Here is a 21647-nt window from a genome sequence, read left to right as displayed (position 1 = left end):
TGTCCGGGCTCGTTCCTCTCTGCGAGATCACAAGCATTTTACCTACCTGATTATACTTACCTGCATCTCTGCTCTGTTCCAGTCTGTTCAGTCTTCTGATTCCAGTCAGTGGTGTGTGTGCCATAAGCCAGTCATCTCAGGCCTGTTCCAGTCAGCGGTGTGTGCGCCGTAAGTCTGTCTGTTGTGTGGAGAAGGGTGTGGATATACTGTACTGTTCAGAAGACCTCCTCCTTTCGTTCCTGGAAAAGAAGCATACAACATTCAGATCATTGAATATCCTTCAAAAATTTCTACAACCATGAACTGTTATACTTACCATTTTCTGCACATCATTCGTCCACTACTGCTCTGCTGTTCAAATAAACATCTATATCTTCACTTACCTCAGTTTTCGGTCTGCTTCCATAACAGTAAGCCCGGACCAAAACTGTACAACAGCATGAGCAACCCCGATCCATTCCAGGAACTGGTGGACTCTGCGGAAGGTATTGTTGAGACCATCACCTTACCAATCCAACTTCGAACCAGTCTCCACTGCACTCCTCCGTTCACCCGAGCCAGTCAACCCTCCAGAACCAGAACCTATGATTATCGAATCTGGGAAAACTCACTGCAGCTGAGCGACAGAGGAAGCTGACCCGGGGTCTTTGTATGTACTGTGGGGCTAGCGGGCATGTTCGTCTGAACTGCCCACTCCGTCCAGTTCGCTCATTGGTGAGTGTCATTCATTCAGACGTTGAGAATATGCATCCACTTACTACCAATGTTCAGTTAACCACCCACTCATCCTCTGTTGCAGCCACCACTCTCATCGACTCCGGGTCAGCAGGAAATTTTATCTTGAGTACCCTCTGTTGCCAGCTACAGCTCCGTACCGAGGCCACGTCGAGGATCTACCAGATTCACCCTATAACCGATGAAACGCCTTCAAGAACACGCATCCATCTCAAATGTGAGCCCATAAACTTGCAGATCTGATCTTGATGGTTCTGGAGGGCGCCATCATGGACATCATCTTAGGGCGCCCGTGGCTGGTGAAGCATGATCCCATCCTCTCTTGGGGCACTGGGGAAGTAAAACGATGGGGTGAGAAATGTTGAAGAAGCTGTTTCCCTGATCTTCCTCGACTGATCCAGAGGTCTCTACCTGTCTATTTCACATCTGTGGAAAGTCCCATCGAAAACAGATCCGTCCATTCCTGACATCTATACCTCATTTAAGGACGTCTTCTGCCCCAAGAGAGCTTCTCAGCTACCTCCTCATCGGCCATGGGACTGTGCTATTGACCTGATTCCGGATGCTCCTATGCCCAGAGGTAAGATCTACCCGTTGTCACTTCCGGAGACTAAGGCCATGGAGTACATTCATGAGGCTCTGAGTCAGGGATACATCCATCCTTCAACCTCACCCGCTGCATCCAGCTTCTTTGTGGCTAAGAAGGATGGAGGGTTCTCAACTCCATGTATCGATTACCGGATCCTCAATCAAGACACAGTCAAATTCAGATATCCCCTGCCTCTCGTCCCTGCGGCCCTCGAATAATTCCGTTCGGCAAGGATCTTCACTAAGTTGGACCTCTGCAGCGTGTACAATCTGGTGAGAATACGTGAGGGGGACGAATGGAAGACTGCTTTTGTGACCCCTACTGGCCACTATGAATTTTTGGTTATGCCCTACGGTTTGGCCAACGCCCACTCCGTATTTCAGAATTTCATTCATGAAGTACTCCGGGAGTTCCTTCACCACTACATCATTGTCTACATAGGTGATATCCTGATCTACTCCCGCAGTGAGGCCGAACATCGCCACCACGTTGCGGAGGTCCTGAAGAAACTCTTTCTCAAGGCTGAGAAATGTTACTTCCATCTACCATCCTTCCAATTCCTAGGATACCTCATAGACCATCAGGGGGTTCGTATGGACGAGAGGAAGGTAACTGCAGTAGTCTCCTGGCCAGAGCCATCTACCATAAAAGAACTTCAAAGATTTCTCGGATTTACAAACTTCTATAGACGCTTCATACAAGATTACAGTCTCATCACCGCTCCGCTTACCAACCCCCTAAAAGGTAAACCTAAAACTCTTCACTGGACTTCCGAAGCCCCCGCAGCCTTCCATTCCCTTAAAAATGCCTTTACTCAAGCTCCACTCCTGACTCATCCTGACCCTGATATCCTTTTCGTGGTAGTTGACGCATCGACTCCTGGATGGGAGCCGTACTGTCCCAGTTTCATGGAACACCCAAATTACTCCATCCATGCGCCTATTTCTCCAGGAAACTCAGCCCACCGAAGAGGAACTATGACATCGGCAACAGAGAACTACTGGCAATCAAGCTCACCCTGGAGGAGTGGCGGCATTGGCTGGAGGGTGCCTCACATCCTTTCATAGTTATAATTGAACATAATCTACAATATCTCCGAGATGCCAAAAGGCTCTGTCCACGCCAAGCTTGTTGGTCACTATTCTTCTCTAGATTCAACTTCAACATAACCTATCGTCCAGGACCCAAAAACATCAGGGCAGATGCATTATCCAGACTCCACGACCACCAAGAGATACCTGAAAATGTCGGTCTGCTTCCATAACACTTCACATGTTTACTTTGTAAACACTGGGTCAGTACTACTGTCACGCGTGACTTTCCAACGTGACTACGTAATGTGTAATGTCGAGCTAATGCAAGACCAGCATTTGTTTATATAATTTATTTTATTTTTTTACGACCAATTGTTTTGCTAGATAAGACCGTTATTCTTCAACTGGGATCATGTGAAGCCCTTTGAAACTGTATTGAAACAATTTGGACCTTCAAAACTTTGGCCACCATTAAAGTCCAAAAACATGAAGTCAAATCCTGGAATGTTTTTCTCAAAAACCTTAATTTCTTTTTGACTGAGGAAAGAAAGAACATCTTAGATGACATATGACTTAGTAAACTATCAGAATTTTTATTCTAGAAGTGAACTAGTTTTTAATAAAATAAATAAGGTTGAATCAAGTGATGGTTTTTTTATTTAAGAAACTTGAGAATTGAAAAAATAAAAAAAACGATCATTTACTTATCCTCAATTTGCTCCAAACCTGTATGAATTTCCTTCTTCTGATGAACATAAAAGATGATGTTTTGAAGAAAGTGGGGGTAACCAAACAGTTGAAGGCCCCAATTGATTTCCATAGTGTTTTTCACACACTGTGGAAGTCAATGGGGGTCAGAAACTTGGTTAAACACAAAAACATTGTGTTCAACAGGAGAAAGAAATTCATACAGGTTTGCTATGTAACCTTTTTTCTAATCTTCTTCATCATTCTTAGCATTTCGTTACACTCATACACCTTTGCAGTTTTCACTAACCCCAGTTTGGGAAACTTTGAAATAATATAATGTTTAATGAACTTCATGTTGTTAATAACAATGAATGCAATATATTTTCTTAATCTTTGTATTTTTTATATCAATAAGGTACAAGAATAAACTGTTTAAATCAATGCAATGAAGGTCGAAAGACAGGTCAATGGCGGGTCAATTTCAGTAATATGAAAGTAAACTTAAAGTAGTCCGATTAAATTACCTAAAATTTGTAATGTTATGAATTATGTTACTAACTACAACTTTTGTCATGTAATTTGGAATAAATTAAGGATTATAATTAAGTAACCTACCCAGCTCAGTTTACTTGTATTACTTAAAGAGCCAGCCACTGAAAAATCTTTTCTCGAGTTTAGTATTCTAGAAGCACATCTGGTTTATTGTCTGTGGTGGTGTGATTTTTGTGGGTGTGTAGATTAAAGCAGTTCTAACTTGCTTTACTTGCCAGCTCCACGTGAGTTGGGGAATTCGCGTCGGTGGTAGACTAAGAAGAGAGTTCATCCGGTTAAATTATAACAATATTAAGTTCTTTTGTAGCCTATATATCGAATATGAAACTCTTCGTTGTAGTAATGTGTTGTATTGGTAAGTATGCGTTTGACATCTGTGTTCTAAGGAGTAAATTTATACTTGTTAGATTTGATTTGAAGATCGGTCAACTTTACTCGCACACGGTGTAGGCTATATATTGTACAACTTTTACAATTACAATTAATGTTTGTTTAAAGGCATTGCTGCTGCTGATGTTAAGGATGATGCTGAGATTGAGTCGCTAAAGGTGTGGGAAGAAGGAAACCTCACCATCTCTATCCACAATGAGAAGTGGGACGAAGACCCACAGGTTTTGCTCATTCATCTTAAAGGCTCCTTAAAGGAACTGATAGCACAGATAATCTGCCATAACGGAACCTGTGCACAGACACAGACACAGAAGTGGAGATCCAGAGTTTCTCTGATATCTGATGGAGAAAATGTGACGCTGAGTCTGATGAACATCAGCTACAATCAAGCAGGGCTTTACGAGGTCCGCAAACCGAGCAGCAAGCAGCAAGAAAACAAGATTTACAACGTTACCGTGTATCGTAAGTGTTATTCTAGCATTTTGTTTTGTCTTTGATTGTCCAAAGTATCACGCAGTGTCTTATGAAATCCCTTGTAGTAGTTGCATCATCATAATTCCACAGGACAGCAAGAGGTCAGTGTCAGGATGTCACCTCAACCACACACTAGAGTCACACCCTCAGAAGAACCTCCCACTCGTTCAGGATCACCTGAGTACTAATTACTAGCACCTGACTTCACTTACCACACCCTATATATACGCACTGCATTCAGTCACTCACCATCTGGTCTACGGATCACACCCCTTGCTATGCTGCTCCTCTGGATCCTGTTTGGACTCTGTTTCACTCCTCTGTGCCGGCTTACCACATTACCATTACCCAAGGACTGTTCAGATAAGACTATCCATCTTTCAAATCAACATTGCAATTGCCTGAAACTTACCTGCTGTTTTAATAAACTTACCTCATTTTTATATACACTTACCTCCGTCTCTGCATCCGTCTGTGTGTGTGACAGAAGACCAGATCGTACCGAAATGACCACCGAAGAGGCCACTGCACCAAACCCTTTCACCGAACTCATCAACGCTGTCAAGGCGGCTCTCACACCATCTCCACAGCCGCTATCTGCCTCAGGAAGTCCCATGGCCATTCCTACAACGTTTGCTGGAGAAGCGGCTGAGTGCAGCGGTTTTCTACTACAGGTCGATTTATACATCCGGATGCAACCACAACAATTCCCCACGGACGATTCCAAGGTAGCTTTTCTTATCTCTCTGTTAACCGGCAAAGCATTACAATGGGCCAAAGCCATCTGGAATGCAAATAATCCCATCATTCATTCTTTTGAGCAGTTTACCAGTCATTTTTCCGAAGTATTTAGCACCACGACCAGTATACTCACAGTCTCAGACAAACTCTTCCGGCTACAACAAGGATCTTCTTCGGTGCACGAATACACTCTTCATTTCCGCACGCTGCTAGGGGCTTACCGACAAGGCCTTCATCCAGACATTCGAGCAGCCATGGCGCTGTACGACGATTCCATCGGTCTAGAGACTTTTCAACAACGAACCACTCGAGTTTCCCAGCGACTAGCCACCTGCCAGCCCTCACAAACCGCTCCTCAGTCCGCTACGGTGGCAGCTTGTCCTCCAGTACCAGAACCCATGATTATCGATTCCACTAGACTCTCCAGGACGGAACGTCAACGCCGTATCACCTCTGGACTCTGTTTATATTGTGGCCAACCCGGTCATTTTCTGCACAACTGTCCAGTCAGACCCCCACGTCCAGTGGTGAGTACAATTCAATCAGAAATACCGACTGCTCAACTTACCTTAATTCCAGTAACAATTCATACTGCCGAACGCCATCTCTGTCTCTCTGCTCTTATTGATTCAGGTGCATCGGGTAACTTCATCTCCCAAGACTGTCTAGAGAATCTTCAGTTACGCCGACAACGACACTATCCAGAGTATGCTGTACGAACTATTCAAGGAAAACCACTGGGACGTGGGCGGATTCGGTATTCATCACCAACTGTCACTCTGCAAGTAGGATTGTTTCATCAAGAAAGGATTAAATTTCTGGTACTGGAGCATTCCACCGTCGACATCATCCTCGGTCGTCCATGGCTACACATCCACCATCCAGAACTCCGCTGGGATCCTTGTGACATCATCGGCTGGAGTAAGCACTGTCTCAAGAATTGTATGTCCTCTCAACTACCTGTTTCTGGCTCTCTATCCATAGCTTCTACAAAGATCGAAAGCCCCGATACTACCATCTCGGTCGAAATCCCAGCGGAGTACATGGACTACGAGGATGTATTTAGTAAGCAAGCTGCCACCCATCTTCCTCCACACAGGCCATGGGACTGCGCTATCGATCTGCTACCTGGAGCTCAACTACCCAAGGGACGGGTATATCCACTGTCCAACCCGGAGCGCCAGGCGATGGAGGAGTACATTCAAGAGGCTTTAGCACAGGGATTCATTCGCACATCTACCTCACCGGCCGCTTCCAGCTTCTTCTTCGTGGGTAAGAAGGATGGAGGTCTCCGTCCCTGTATAGATTATCGACAACTCAATTCTCAGATAATTCAACAGCCTTATCCACTACCACTCGTTCCTGCCACCCTCGAGGAACTCCGCGGAGCTCGCATCTTCTCCAAGCTGGACCTGCGGAGTGCTTATAACCTCGTTCGTATTCGGGAGGGAGACGAGTGGAAGACGGCCTTTATAACACCAACTGGCCACTATGAGTATCTGGTTATGCCCTACGGTTTGTCCATCAGTCCCTCAGTCTTCCAAACGTTTATGAACGAGGTGTTCCGGGAGTTTTTACATCAGTTTGTAGTAGTCTATATTGACGACATTTTGATTTACTCCCGGAACCAGGCCGAACATCGCCAGCATGTCCGTCAGGTCCTCCAAGTCCTACGTCAACACCACCTATTCCTGAAGCTGGAGAAGTGCGAGTTTCACAAGACAGCGGTACAGTTCCTGGGCTATAACATCAGCTCCGAGGGTGTGCAAATGGACCAAGAAAAGGTGCAAGCCATTCAAGATTGGCCTCAACCCCACACCATCAAGGAACTGCAAAGATTTCTGGGTTTCTCCCAGCCGGTTCATCAAGAATTACAGTTCCATTACTGCACCTCTGACCTCCCTCCTTCGTGGACAACCTAAACATCTTAGTTGGAATTCCCCTGCCCTCGAAGCTTTCCACCAACTAAAGAAGATTTTCAGCACTGCTCCTCTTCTGCACCACCCGGATCCGGAGCATCCCTTCGTGGTCGAAGTCGACGCATCTACCATCGGCGTCGGAGCAGTGCTGTCCCAAGCGGCTGGTGACTCCTCACTCCTCCATCCCTGTGCCTACTTCTCCAAGAAGCTGTCCTCGGCGGAGCAGAATTATGACGTAGGCAACAGAGAGCTATTAGCCATCAAGCTTGCCTTGGAAGAGTGGCGTCACTGGCTGGAAGGGGCTAAACATCCAGTCACGATCATCACCGATCATAAGAATCTCCAATATCTCCGAGAGGCTAAACGGCTCAACCCAAGACAAGCCAGATGGGCCTTATTCTTTACTCAATTCCAGCTGAAGATTACCTACCGTCCCGGATCAAAGAACATACCCGCAGATGCTCTATCTCGACAATTCTCCAGTGATGCCCCCATTTAACCTGACTACATCCTTCCCCCTGAGATCATTGTTAGCCCCATCCAGTGGGACATCGACACCTGGATCCAAGACGCCACTCTCCAAGAGCCTGCTCCGCCTGAGTGTCCAGAAGGTAAGATCTATGTCCCAAGCTCCCAACGACAACACCTTCTGGACACGGTACACCAATCTCCGGGCTCTGGACACCCAGGTAGCAGAAGGACCCTCTCGCTGCTCCAATCTCGTTACTGGTGGTCCAGTATGGCCCGAGATGTCATCAGGTACGTCCAGAGCTGCTCAGTCTGTGCCACAACTAACACCTCTCGTCATTTGCCCGCAGGAAAGCTGGTGCCTCTCCCTGTTCCAGAGCGACCCTGGTCCCACCTCGGGGTTGACTTCGTGACGGACCTTCCCAACTCTGAAGGCAACACCTGTGTGCTCGTTATCGTGGACCGATTCTCCAAGGCGTGTAAACTGGTTCTCCTACGAGGTCTCCCTACGGCCTTGGAAACCGCCGAGGTCCTCTTCCAGCACGTCTTCCGTCACTTTGGTCTCCCCGAGGAAATAGTATCGGACCGGGGTCCTCAATTCATCTCTCACGTATGGAAAGCCTTTTTCAAATCTCTCGGTGTGTCTGTCAATCTTTCCTCAGGATATCATCCGCAGACCAACGGCCAGACTGAGAGAAAGATCCAAGAGCTGGGACGTTACCTCCGGGCCTACTGTTCGGATGACCAACACAGCTGGAGCAGGTTCCTCCCGTGGGCCGAGTACGCACAAAACTCCCTACGCCAAGATACCACCGGCCTGACACCCTTCCAGTGCGTGCTCGGCTTTCAGCCTCCGCTGTTCCCCTGGACGGAGGAACCCACTCATGTTCCAGCTGTAGACTACTGGTTTCGAGAGAGCGAAAGAGTGTGGGACTCAGCTCATCGTCACATCCAGAGAGCCATCCGTCGACACAAGGACTTTGCCGATGCTCACAGGAGACCTACTCCATCATACCAGCCTGGAGACAAAGTGTGGCTCTCCACCAAGGACATCCGGCTAAGGCTACCCTGTCGCAAGCTGAGTCCCCGCTATATTGGTCCGTTCGAAATCCTGAGGCAGATCAATGAAGTCACATACCAGCTTCAGCTCCCACCCAGGTACAGAATTCACCCCACCTTCCACGTATCACTCCTGAAACCTCCTGGGGTAATGTCAGGATGTCACCTCAACCACACACTAGAGTCACACCCTCAGAAGAACCTCCCACTCGTTCAGGATCACCTGAGTACTAATTACTAGCACCTGACTTCACTTACCACACCCTATATATACGCACTGCATTCAGTCACTCACCATCTGGTCTACGAATCACACCCCTTGCTATGCTGCTCCTCTGGATCCTGTTTGGACTCTGTTTCACTCCTCTGTGCCGGCTTACCACATTACCATTACCCAAGGACTGTTCAGATAAGACTATCCATCTTTCAAATCAACATTGCAATTGCCTAAAACTCACCTGCTGTTTTAATAAACTTACCTCATTTTTATATACACTTACCTCCGTCTCTGCATCCGTCTGTGTGTGTGACAGTCAGTCGCATATATTTTGCCAGTTATGATAATTGTTTATTCTGAGGCATTCTGACGTGTGCGGGCATTTAAAAAAATGTAGGAAAGCATAGTAAAAACATATCGCGTAGAACAGTTCCCCTTTTGTCTCTGGTAACCTGAAACGACATGTTTAGCCACTGTAAGCTATTGGAAAGAAGGTAGATATTTGTGCATATTTAACCGGAGAAGTACAGTAATGCATAAAGCTATGATTCAACACAATCAATGACTGAAATTAAGTAACCTCTGTCTGTCACGCGTTGGTAACATTGCGTCATATGTATTGCGTCATGAGGGAGGTGGTGTGCTCATTTCCGACCTACTATCTACAGACTACCCCCTCTTCGCGTGCACGCGGACAGTACCGTTGTGCTTCCTGTAGATGGCAGTTAAAACACCGAAATATGAAATAAAACACCGAAATAATTTGATCCAGGCAGGTGGGTCAGCAAGAACATAGCTAGAGAACAAACATGTATTAGAAAGAGCTTTGCTAAAAAGAATGACCAAGAGGAATTCAAATGTTACCGTCGAGTGTTCTGTAGTAGGCTAGACGAGGCGTAGAGTGAAGCAGAGGAGAAGAATCCGGAGAAGAAAGAATGCGAAGATGCAGAGGTTATATAGGCACCTTCTTAGGGGATTTCCAAAACTCATGGTATCTCAGGACATTGGAATGCACCTGCTGTGTATAAAAGATTGAAGTGCGAAGAGGACATCAGATGCTGGTTCTGCAACAGCTTCTCCGGTGCCAGACGACCTGCCAATGATGACTTCGAACGACTAAGATAGCAATTTATTTCTTTATTTTATATATTAGTATTTGTATGTAAAATATATAACCTATAGACAATAAAATTATACTTTATTATAACCAAGAAGCCTGCCTGCCAAAAGACTCTGATTGATAGACTTGAACTGAACAGACCACGGAGGAGTCTTCTGAAGCCTATGGGTGTGAGTATGAAAATTACTTATACGATAGGGCAGATTCGACTATCTTTACCTAACCTGAGAATAAACAAAATAAGGTAGAAGGTGTAGGAAATTGAGCACCGCAAAACAGTATATAGAATTAAATGTGTAATTTTACATACAGTACTGCTATTATAGGTTATTTTATATGGCACATTTTAGGACCGGTTAGGGGGTAATTCCAGGCATGTTGGTGAAAATGGCCCTTTCTAAATAAAAACCCTAATGTAACACTATTTTTGTTATTATTTTAGTGCAAAATTGTATTATATTTACTTTAAATTAAAATAATGTATTAAAAATACCACACGAATAAACACCATTAAAAACTTGATTTTTTACTACAGGGGGACTTTAACTTATTTTATTTTCATTACTTTTCTCTAAACTATTTACCATTTAAACAATTAATCTACAGTTAGCTCTGTTTTTGTTTTTGTTGTTTCTTACAGAGCCTCCAATAAGCACCATCAGCCCAGAAAAAACTGCTTCGGCCTTGTACAGTGAATCTACTTCAGGCATAAGTGCAGTTTCTGTGGGCGTCATTTTAGTGGTCCTCGCTTTAGTGGTCATCATTGGCACTGTCATTTATATTTATCGGAAATACGGAAAGGCAAGTATCATTTATCTTGACCTTTGTTTTATGTGTGTGTATATATATATATATATATATATATATATATATATATAAAATTGATTATGCTGCATTCAAAAAGTAATACATTTTCCATCATGCACATTTACAAAATAATACTAAAGAAAAAAATGTATCAGCTATAATGCAAAATAGCAACATTATTTTAAATGTATTATTTAACTTATAGTCAGCATCGTAGTGGAAAAATTTTCAAATAATATTATATACTTTAAAACAAACACAGGTTTATTAAAAATAAATAATAAATAAATGTTATGGAGAATTGCCAGCTGATTGGATCAGAAGATATAAGCAAAACCGAAATATTTCAATGATACAAAAGATTAAATAACACATTTTTCATCTTACATGCTTTCCATTCTGTTACATAAAGTATGTGGGTTAGCTAAACTTCTTGTAATGTAACGACAGAAAGTAAACATGCACAGAGAAAAACATGAGAAAATTGTATTTCCTAAATTAGCTGTGAGATGTGCTAAATAACTAAAGTACCATCTACACATAAAAAAAAAAAAAAAAAAGTTGTGAATATTGTCGAACAACAACTAAAAACGTGCAGCAATGGTATATACACTATTAAAAGTGAACATGGGCACAAGTTAAACGCTGGTTAACCAATGAGTTAAGAAACTATTTCTACCTTAAAATTACTTTCATTTGTTTCTTTTTCAAATTAAATAATCTATTTTTACATAAAACAGACCACATAGATTATAAATGTACTTTATTTAACAGTCATTTAACCAAAATATATTTAAGAGTAAAAATGGAAAAGGTATATAAAAAATAAATCCTTTTTTTTTTTCTTTAACAAAATCAGCAATTTTCTATTGCTGTTTGGATGCAGTAAAACATCGACAGTTGAACGTAAAATATCTGGCTCATGTTTTTCTTTATAGTTCAAGCCTTGAAAATAAGATTAGGCTTCAAGTAATGTCTTCATGATCATTTATACATGTGAAAACGCCACAAAGGAAACCAAGAATAATTCTTCTTTAGTAAGAAATTAGTAAGAAACAAGTACTGGATTTTATCCAGCAAATATTTAGCATATAGTTTAATTAGAGTTGAGTCTAATTGTGTTTTCTCTATTAACTTACAGGCAAATTTTGACGAAGTGTCCCAAGAGACAGAGACTGGCTAAGATCCCAAAGTGATCCTGCAGGTTACTTAGAATGACTTTATTGTTGCAAGCTCATCCAGTTCAGGAATAAACTGAATGGAATGACAAAACGGGTCAGCTTAAAGAATCAAAATATGATCTCATTCACTGAGGAACATAACCACTGGTGCTGTCACTGAGAAACTGGTGCTGTTTTCCAAGAGATCCAAGGTGATACCAGCTCTTAATAACAACAATGCTTATGTATCCTTGACCTCTACAAGACCATAGGGTGTCCCGTTTGTCATTTTATGATTTCTATTAGCATTATTATCAAGGCTCCAAGCACTGAAGAATGTCCACTAGATGGAGCCAAAGGATTAGAAATCATGTTTAATCCAATAGTTTAGCATCAATATGAATGAATAAATAATAATTTCAACTGTTGCTTTTATTTGTAGCACCATTGCACACTTAAATACCGCTTTGTTTTATGAAATTAATTTGCAAAGAAACTCTTATTTTTATTTCTACACAAACACACTTCTATAAAAGCACACTTATTTCATTATAGGTAGCTGGGTTATTTATTGGTTTATGTATTTATACGGTGAACATGATTTTACCAAGTACAACAACGACATCCTTGCTGATCCTGGAACAACATTTCAATCAACCAATCAGAACTGAGGGATAACCTTTTAGGAAATATCAGTTTTAGGCTTACGATCAGAGTTAGATGCTTCTGCACCCTTGTTAATCAGCTATACTTTTCCTCTGATTTTAGGAATAATTTTTGGTTAGGGTTAGGTTTAGGGGTAGGGATTGGGTTAAGTCTATATGTTTGGACATTATTGTTGATTCAGGATCAACAAAGATGTTGATCCAGGAACATGTCTTGCTTGGCAAAATCATGGTGTATTTATACAGATACTGTTGCACATTTTCTTGTCATGAACAATGATGGTAGCTTTTGTGATCTATGAGTAGTAAGCTAATTCAGTTTCTTTCTTAGTTTTTTTTTTTTGTAATATATTAGCTTTAAACATTTATTTCAATCTAACAGTAAAGGGAGTGATTTCCATTTGAAAGGAGCAGTTTGTATTTTCGGAAGCTGTTTCATCAAGCCCTATAACTTACCAGTGAAGATTCAAGATTGAACTTATTTATTTAAGCTGTTGGTTTTGGACCAAGATATTTGGCACTTGAGACTTTATTTGTGAATAGCATTTATTGTCTGTGCATTTTGTTTATTATATGCATTGTTTGTATTTATTTTATTGTTATTTAAAAACATATTCAAGTGTTACTGAAAACATTTTGTTAGACTTTTTTGTAGACCATAATGTATTTATTAAAATCTGCATAACAGAATGTCTTTAGATTAAAGCTGGTTATTGAGAATTGTCAACTTATTGGATCATAGATGGAAGCAAAACCAAAAAATGTCAATGATAAAAAAAAAAAAAAATAAAAACTTTTTCATCTTCTTAAATGCTTTTCATTCTGTTACTTACAGTATGTGTGTTGGCTAAACTTTTTTGTGATGTAACGACAATGTAAACATGCACAGAGAAAAACATGAAAAGAGAAATCTTTTTATTATTTTTTTAGTTGTGTCCCTGAATTATCATTATTATAGCTGTGAGATGTGCTAAATAACTAAACACAAGTACAAAATAGTATGTACGTAAAAAACATTTTTTGTATATTGTTTAACAACAAACTAAGTGCAGCAATGGTTTATAAACTATAAAAAGTGAACATGAGCACTAGTTAAACACTGGTTAACCAATGAGTTAAGGAACTATACCCGAAGTACATATTTTTATATATATATAAATTTATGTATTAAAAAAAAACATATATAATACATATATAAAATATTAACAATATTTTAATTTATTTTTATATTTTAAATATATGATACTATAAATAGAATCTATTGCTATCTGCACATAGTGGAAATAGCTGCTGCCTCATTTTTAAGTGTTACTTCTAGCTGTTTAAAAGACGATTTTAAGTACATATATTTAATTTAAAACGAAGTATCTTTACAGCAAAACAATAAAAACAATTAACACAACTGTAGATTTCATTAGTTTTGAAAAAAAGGTATCTGATTTTGTTTTCATTATTTGTTGAATATCTTTGGTTCTGCAAATGGTACAATACCCCATGTGCAATGGAACTTTAAGTTGGGAATGATTGAAGGAATGAATGAATGAATGAATGAATGAATGAATGAATGAATGAATGAATGAATAATAAAATATTTTCAGAATTTTGGGGCAGTAGTATTGATTTAGCACAGTGAAAATAGTTTTAAGAGGAAAGCACCAAAGTGTATTTAACCCAAACTGTTTTCACTTTTTTTCCCTAGTAAAACAATGTTATTGTAAACATTAAGTATTGAAGGAGTGGAAGTCGGAAGACATCATGGCCTTTTTACAAATTAATATCCTTATTAATTCTTACACATTTTTAGTAGATGATCTAGCTCATAAATCAGTGTTTAACTCCTAATATTATTTGTTGTTTAATATTAGTATTGGCTAAAAGATGTCTTAATAGGAAATCACATGATGTTAGAATAAATTGTGCTTTGAATGAGATTTGTGCTTGTTGAAGTTTCTCTTTTCTCAGACACCCGAGGTCACACCTCAGGAGGTCAGGATGACCCTCCTGATTACGTGAGCAGTTGTGACCAAGACATCTGTGATCGGGACATCTATGACATGTGTTCTTGATAACTGATCAAATGCGAATCCCTTAGACTTGTATTAGTGAAATCCTGTTGGTTTGGTTCTATTTTTCTAAGTGGCTAACTGTTAAGTGTGCGTGTATCAAGCCACACTGATAAAGAGTCTTGCCTGGCTTGGCAACCTTGACGATAGATAAGACCTCTGTGTGTGACTTTATGTGTGTGTTGAATATTTCACACTTATCTAGGTTCTGGACCAATCCGGATCTTCCTAATCTATGTATTGACGTAATTAGCAACCTCTGTTAGAGTATAATTACTGGTGTTTTGAACATGTACGCAGAGCGGCCTACGAACTCCATCGAGAGTGTTGAAGCTGACTTCTGCTGATGAAACTGCAAACTATTTTCTTCAGTAAACATGACTTCGATTGATTGAATCTTTGACTCCTGGTTTTTGTTCATCATATCTGGTCCTTTTGGGTTTTTACTGTAAAAATCCCCTTACAGTAATGGTGGAGGATGCGCGGGCAAATTGTTCTTTGGTGATATCCCTGATCAATCAACAAAGGTAGGAAGATGTGTAAAATTATTTCTGGTTAGGGATTGTCTGTGGTGGAAGGGGTGGGAGAAGGGAGAGTGATATAGAGACTCACTCAGACGTGAGTGGGTGACACCAGACTTAGTTGAATTTGGTTGAATTGGTAAACTGGTGTCGTAGATTTGAGGTGACACCAGACTTAGATGAACTTGGTGAATTAGTGAACTGGTGTCATGAATTGAGGTACACCTGTAACATTAAGTTACATATGGTTTGGTGGTGTACAAGTGCACACCTGTGATATTAATAGTAGACTTAGATTGAGAGGTGTGTAGTAGAAGTAGGTGCATCCTATTGGGGGATAAAAAGCACAGTCCAGTAGGGACAAAACGCATTCTCTAATTTGTGGCACTAAAGAGCCGTAAAGGCCAGATAGTGCATTTTGTGGCACTAAAGAGCCGTAAAGGCCAGATAGTGCATTCTGTGGCACTAAAGAGCCGTAAAGGCCAGATAGTGCATTCTGTGGCAATGAGAGCCGTAGAGATGAGATGTACAGTCTGCAGTCTGTGCAGTCTGTTTTAAGTATATGAAATACTGAGAGAATGTAAGACGCTAGAGAGGGGTTCTAGTCGTAAATCGCTCAACCAACTCTCCATTCCTACCACCACAGACAGGGGTACCCCGAGCTTTAGCGATCAGGTCAGATCAGTTGGTTAGGGAACAGAGTAACCAAGAAGTAGTGTTAAAAACAGAAATAGTAATACAATAAATGTGCACATCTATATATTAATATATGTTAGGGAAAGGACTGGTTGATCTGGGATGTATCAGGAACAACCGCGAAAGAGCTAAAATTGTTGTTTGTATGTTCCTAATTGGAATGGACCTATATGGAAATTCTGGAATATACTTTGCAGTTTCATCACGCAGACGTCAAGTGGAATTGGTAAGATTGCCGCCTCAATCTCTTGCTGCTATCATCTCTTTTGGATTTTGGTTTGTGATAGAAATATGGCTGATAACTTGCTTAATCCTTATAGAAATAATGAAATAGAAGAGAACAGAAGCTGTAAACAGCTCTGCTATGAAGCTCAAACTTTAGGGATATTCTCAGCACAAGTGAAATGGTCAGTCTGGGCTTTGATTCTGATTGGGAAATTAAAACAACTTGATTGGTTACATACAAAGAAAAAAACCATACAATGTATGTGCCTATTTTTAGAGGTGTAGAGTGGCTATTTGTTAAAAATAATCCCAGAATTAATTGAGTAATGATTTCATCTAATTCTTTGTACATAGAATTAAACGACAAAGAATGAAATCATAAATCTGTTTTAGTCCCTAATTAGTTGTTGTGAGCTCTGACAATGTATTGGACTGAATTCTGGGTTAGTAAAAACACTGTTTAGACACACAGTTAGGCATTAGCATTTCGGAAAAACTTTGAAGCTTATGTTTTGCTTTCAGAAGATAAGATTGCATTTGACTGCAGTGAAACAATTTGCTTATCTTGCGCTGTGTGGCTGAAGCTGTAAAAGTAACAGAGTCTTGTCCTGAGTTGAAATCAGTAATAACTGATGTTTGGACAAAGGACTAAATTTATTGTGGAATAGAAAATTTCAGCCACTCAGCATCACAGCCATATGCCAATGTTTAGTGAAAAATTATGTTTGTATAGAAGCTGGTAATATTGTAAACAAGTAACATAAACGGGGGTTTAAAGTTAATTAAAAAGAAGTTTAGATAGCATGAGGTATATCTGGGTCAGATAACCCCTGACAGATTTAAAGTGCAATTGTCAAATTTCCAAAGCCATAGGCAGAGCTTTGGAAAGACTTAGCCTTTGAGTTGCAAAGTAAGTAAGTAAAAAAAAAAAAGACAATAAGGAAGATGTTTATTTGAAAGTGCTTGTCATTTTTTTTTATATATATATATATATACATTTAAGCTGGGCTATAGTAAAATATATCACATTGAAATAATAGTAGAAGATTAATGGCATGCATTGCTATCAGTCCTGAATCCCTCAGAGTGCTTTCTCTCTCTCATTCAAAGTCAGCTAAATGCTGTAATCTGAGCTTGTGTCATAAATGATAATAAGCTATTAATAGTACAGCACAATGTCTCAATGAAAATCATAGACACAGAGATGTTAACTGACATGCTACAGGGAGTTCAAAAATTCTACATTTTAAATTTTATGCAGTCGGAGAGCAATTAGTTGTTAAAAGATTTAGAATCTATAGAATTTTGTACAATAGAAGTGATGATTTGAAATAGTTAAACACTTGCATTGTAACTTGTATTGCAGCCAATAACTTGTTTGTCTTATTTTTAGTCTCCACCATCGTACAGGGCCTGATGGCTCTGGCTATACAGCAGTAGCAGAGCATTACACTGAGTGGATGGGTGTGATATTTGAATTCAGAGTAATATTAGCACGATGATTTGAAGATGTCTAATTGATTATATTGATAAAATATTGCTTTGATTAACATGTCTCAATGTTTTAGTACTACTAGGTGGTCTCAATGGCTCGCATGGTTCTTGAGTGCTCCTTTCCTAAGCTGCAGAAAATACCAGATTCTGGAAGAAAACTGTCGAGGATGTCCAAATGGAAAGAGCGGTTACCAGTGTGAATGAGGTGATTTCTCAATGACGGGTAAGATCCTCTTTTGGCCAAGCAGAGGGCAACCTAAGGCAGGGGGTCACCGCCACTGGGCACCTGCCCGAGAAGGGAGGTGTTATATTTGAGATGGTAGCGGAGTTGAGCGGATGCTGAATAGGCCTTAAGCATCGTTAAAGAGGGGATCTGTAAGAAATTACAGCCATCTGCCTCAAAAATGTGCGCTCCTCCAGACCTGATCACCAGCAACCGCATTGCTTGATTGTGACAAGCATCTACAACCTGATGCAAACATGCCAGGGCATCACACCTTGAGGAAAAGGAGCTTATTTATTAAGAGTTAACGGCAATGGGCTTTCAAGAACCATCTGAGACCATGTGATGTCAACCATTATTTCTAGTAAGACATAACAAAATGTCAGGATGAAGTTGGTTGCTTTACTGACAAGAGCTGCATGACATTTGTGGATTCAACATTATGATAAATTCCTGAATCAATGAGGCTAAGATGATATTAAACTAATATGTCTATATCAGTTTTTACTTTTGCAGGTCCTTAGACATGGCATAGGATAATTACAAGACATGGTGGTGGCTAAAGATGAAGACTGCTTTTGCTGATTGGAAAGATAGTCTAGATAAATGAAGGTTAAGTAAATTAAGCATTTAAAGTAAACAATTTAGAGATAAAAAATGCTGCTAGCATACTTGATTTTAAATAATCTAAATTGAGATTTGAAATAGAAGCTGTAACACTTTTAGCTTTGGTAAGTGAAGTGTTATATTGTAATGAATTTAGTCAAAGTTAATGTCTGGTAAAGCTGTCAAATGATAATTTGTACAGCAGGAGAGAGAGAGACTGCTTGAGTGGAGGCAAGGATGGAACTCTGCCTCTCTTATCAGCCTGCTAAATAAGTTCAACCAAAACAAAGCCATGACAAGCATTGAGACTGGAAAAGAGGCAAGGTAGAAACTATGTAAAACTGGCAGGGAAAAATATTAAGTTTAAATCCTTCAGATTTAACACCAAAATCGTAACCTCACATATGAACTGTTTGTTGTTGATTTGGGAAACCATTCTGTTGCTTTTGTGTGTATATTGTGCCCATAACCTCTGGAATCAGGGTTTTATCGTTACCGTTGGGCTAAATGAAATGGCAAACTTTACAGAAGTTGATAATTCTTAGTGAATATGATGAAAAGAGGACACAGAACATGGACAAGCTTTATATAGATTGGTTATTTGGCTTGGTCTGTTATGAGTAATAACTACTTATTTTGTCCTTTATAATACTGATTTGAATCACTCTCTGGTTTAATATGTTTCAGAGTGTTTAGGTAAATTGAATTTGTGAAATTGCCATCCATAATGGGTTAAAAACCCATGTCTAAATTTAACCAAGGGTCTAAATTAAAATACAGCTAACTGTTTGGTATCTGAATGATAAAAGGTAAATGTTTTAGACTTGATGGCAAAGAAACAGTGACACATTGGCTAAGTCACTAACTAAATTATCCAGAGAGCACCCTCATGTTATAGTAAGGAAGGCTGGTGGGCAAACAAAGGAGGAATTAATACATTTTAAGTGTAATATGGGTTAAACGCAAACACAGCTGTAAGGCTGTCTGTGTCTCAAGGCTGAGGTGACGTAATAGTTTGGATTGATTTATGTAGAACAGAGACAATTTAACAAAACATTTTGAATCTGCTGAATAACCCGCTGATGGAGAAATTTGGTGACAAGTAGTTTTAATAAATGTTATGAACAACAAAATTGTTATAGGAACCTTGGAACCGTTTATGAACACTTGTCAAGTCAAACCAAATTAATATTACAATAACACTGGCAGGGCCTGTTGATAATGTGCACTGTTTTAAAACAGCTTTAGAAACTGAGGAAAGAATATTTGCCAATTTACATCTGAGTAATAGATTTGTTTATATGGTTACAGAATTGTGAAATCTGTCAGTTTTAGAAATTAATGATAATGATCATTGCCAAATGACAAATATGAATGAAGGGTTAGCAGGTGGCTTGACATGTAACCATTTTTAACTGACAAGACAATGAGAACCAAATTGCCTTTAAACAAAGCCCTGAGAATTTGCTGAAAGTCCTGAATTATTTACTGTAATCGAAGTACAGTAATATGGTATGATAATTTAGAAGATTGAAATTACAATAATTAGGCATTTGGGTATCACTGAGTAATTTCATGATATAATGATATGCAAGGCAATAACAAGTTAGTCTTATATTTAAAGTTATACACACTGATACTGACAATGTCATTTGGACTAAACTTAATAGAAGGGCTGTTAAGTAACAATTATGAACTATTCTAGGTTTAAGTGGAATAATGATTATGTTTTCTCTTTTTCTATTTTTAACAATGGCTTAATTTGGGTCTTACTTATGTTGGGTTTGTTTATTTTAGACTGCCATTGTTTTGGACCCCAAAATGGTCCATGATAGGGAATGAATGAGTGGATTTACAATCCCTCTTCTTGCACTATATATTATAAATAATAGTTTTTGTAAAAATAGGATATCTATCTTGAGAATGCTTATTAATTTAGCTTGGCTTCCATGGAATAAATAAGCGTGATTCTTGTAATCAGTTAATTTTCAGATATTACCAAATTAACTAAGAGGCATTATATTTGTATAAGACAGGTAAAGACAATTGTGTCTAAGGTAATGACAGCAAACAATGCACTACATGCACTGTAGGACTTTTAGTTCCAGTGTAGTTATTAAAGGGAAAAGATATTCAGTTGTGCTCACAGGGGTTGTGAGAAGCAGCAGACCAATTAAAGAATTGTGTCCATTGAAGAAGTATAATACTTGGAGTTGAAAAACAAAATGTGCAGTATGCTTTTGGCCAATAGTTGGGATTGATTTATGTTTATATATAAGGATGTTTGTTAATTATCATTTGTTAAGGCTGACTATAAGTGGGCAAATTTTGTAGATGTTTTGTCGCAGATACCAAGTCCATTACTAGAACGTAACAACTACATGACCATCTTAAAGGTAACTGCTTTAGCCCCACTTCAATGGTCTATAATGTCACTGCTAGGTGCATTTAAATAGTCTTAATTTGTGTTTGGAAATTATTGCTAGCAGAAAAACTAAGACGAAGAGAGCACCAAGTGAATGTTACATTTACAGTAGGAACGTTTTTACTGACGTGACAGATTCGGTAGAGGAGTTTGTGGAAGTTTTAAAGTATGTTTTGTACGCGCTTGGAGGATATCTAGGACTAGCTGTCTTAATTATTTGGAGGATGGTTTGTTGTTGTTTCTTGTACGTTTTTAAATATGTCTACAGGACAGTGAATCCTGTGGAAGAAGAGATGTGCCTGCTGAAGCTGTCAAACAGCTTACATCAACGATTGACCAAAGAAAACGTCAACGCCCTGTTGTGAGTGGAAGGTGGGAGAGCCCCTGCCATGGGGACCGGAATTTTTAGGTTCCGGCTTGTCCATGATGGGGTGAAGAGACGATTGTGACCCGCCAGGGGAGCATGACTCAAACCTCCGCCTTCCGTAGTGACCTCACATGGTAGACCGGACGTGGAGTATTGGACTCCACAATTGGTCTAATACGGGGGACTGAAGGAGTGGAAGTCGGAAGACATCATGGCCTTTTTACAAATTAATATCCTTATTAATTCTTACACATTTTTAGTAGATGATCTAGCTCATAAATCAGTGTTTAACTCCTAATATTATTTGTTGTTTAATATTAGTATTGGCTAAAAGATGTCTTAATAGGAAATCACATGATGTTAGAATAAATTGTGCTTTGAATGAGATTTGTGCTTGTTGAAGTTTC

The sequence above is a fragment of the Garra rufa genome, chromosome 18 (genome assembly GCF_049309525.1).
Source record: "Garra rufa chromosome 18, GarRuf1.0, whole genome shotgun sequence".
Classification (NCBI taxonomy): Eukaryota; Metazoa; Chordata; class Actinopteri; order Cypriniformes; family Cyprinidae; genus Garra; species Garra rufa.
Note: the sequence above shows the minus strand (reverse complement) of the source record.